Consider the following 1,377-nt stretch of genomic DNA (forward strand, 5'->3'; position numbering starts at 1 on the left):
GTTCTGAAACACCCTGTATATATTAAAATACACACACACACACACACACACATATTATATTCTCATAAAGTATAACCTAAAGCAAAAATCTGTGTTAAAACACGTCACGTGTCGTTTTTCTTTGAGAAATTAAAAATTGTTCGATTTGCTCAGATACGTTTTTTAATCAGATACGTTTCTTCTTGCGAAACGCTCCGCGTGTGCGCGTCTTCGGAAAACATCCAATTTTTCCTCGACACGATAACAACCGACTTGAGACAACACTCACGTTCATCTATCCGACGTAAAAGCTGCCGAGACACACCTTACGAGACTCGTCCTGCACAACATGATTGTCGCCAACGATCCTCACGTTGAAAAGAACGAGACGCTGCCGATGCTTCCACCTGTGCCCGAGCCGGTTCAGAACCGACGCGACGTTCCCGACATTCCGACGCGTCTCCTTTAATCCTCGACGCGCTCCGTCATCCCCCGCGCCATTCCCTCATAGAGTCATTTTGACCTGCCCTGCATATCGAAGAGAGATCGAATTTTATTGTTCTCGCCGCTTGCTCATTCGTTTTTCACTGTCGCGGTTATAAAAACTGCGCGCAGTCTTAATCCCCCGTCATTCGCGTTATATCGCGCGCGCTCTCGAAGAAAGAGAATTCGGAATGTAATCTGTTTGTTTTTTTTTCTTGCAACTAGTTCAAACACCGTACAATCGATCGCTCGATTTTGTTTTTTTTGTTTTTTTTTGTTTTTTTTTTTCAACGAGTTGCGAAGCTTAGATAACTCACGCGCGCGACAGTGAGTGTGCCCAATCTTTTTGACAGTCTAAAATCTTCACTAGAGAACACTGTGTCATCCGTGCGACGAATTACTCTAACCAAGTTCTACGGTCATCGATCACCATCGCTCCTCGAAGGAATTTCGTGATCGCGAGAAGCGGCCGGTTCGATCGAACCGCATTCCCCGGGGACGCGGTCGCAGACTCGCGGGCGAAAACTCTCGTACATCCACTCGCGAGCGAAAAGAAATCGTCGTCGTATTTTCCGGCGCACTTCCGGGTCACGTGAGTCTTTTCGGCTCGCGATAATCGCGCGAAAACATCCACGCGTGTGACGACGACCGACGACGCAACGGCGAGAACCACCCCGTTTTACGTACGCGCGGTCCGACGATCGCGAGAGACGCGCGGGCACTGGCAGCGCGAGAACTTACCGCCACCCCCGGACGAGTGCGCGGACAGGCAGTGTCGGGGTGGTGGTGGGTGGCCTTCGAGGGTGGCTCGAAAGGGGTTGGCGCTGAAGCAACGAGGAGACGGAGAGAGAGAGAGAGAGAGAGAGAAAGAGAAAAACAGAGACAGAGGGATGGAAGATAGAGACGAACGGAGAG

General features: G+C 50.0%; 1 protein-coding gene across 4 annotated transcripts in view; it reads right to left on the reverse strand.

The window, feature by feature from the left end:
• Positions 1-1,091, reverse strand: part of LOC109859317 (glutamate receptor ionotropic, kainate 1) — a 137,135-nt gene extending 136,044 nt beyond the window's left edge. For all 4 annotated transcript variants that reach the window (XM_020437465.1, XM_020437455.1, XM_020437446.1 and 1 more), the window contains exon 1: positions 269-1,091. The gene's annotated coding sequence lies outside the window, so the exon portion shown is untranslated. The remainder of the gene's footprint in view (positions 1-268) is intronic.
• Positions 1,092-1,377: the final 286 nt, after the last annotated feature.

The sequence above is a fragment of the Pseudomyrmex gracilis genome, unplaced genomic scaffold (genome assembly GCF_002006095.1).
Source record: "Pseudomyrmex gracilis isolate BER0280 unplaced genomic scaffold, ASM200609v1 scaffold_7, whole genome shotgun sequence".
Taxonomy (NCBI): Eukaryota; Metazoa; Arthropoda; class Insecta; order Hymenoptera; family Formicidae; genus Pseudomyrmex; species Pseudomyrmex gracilis.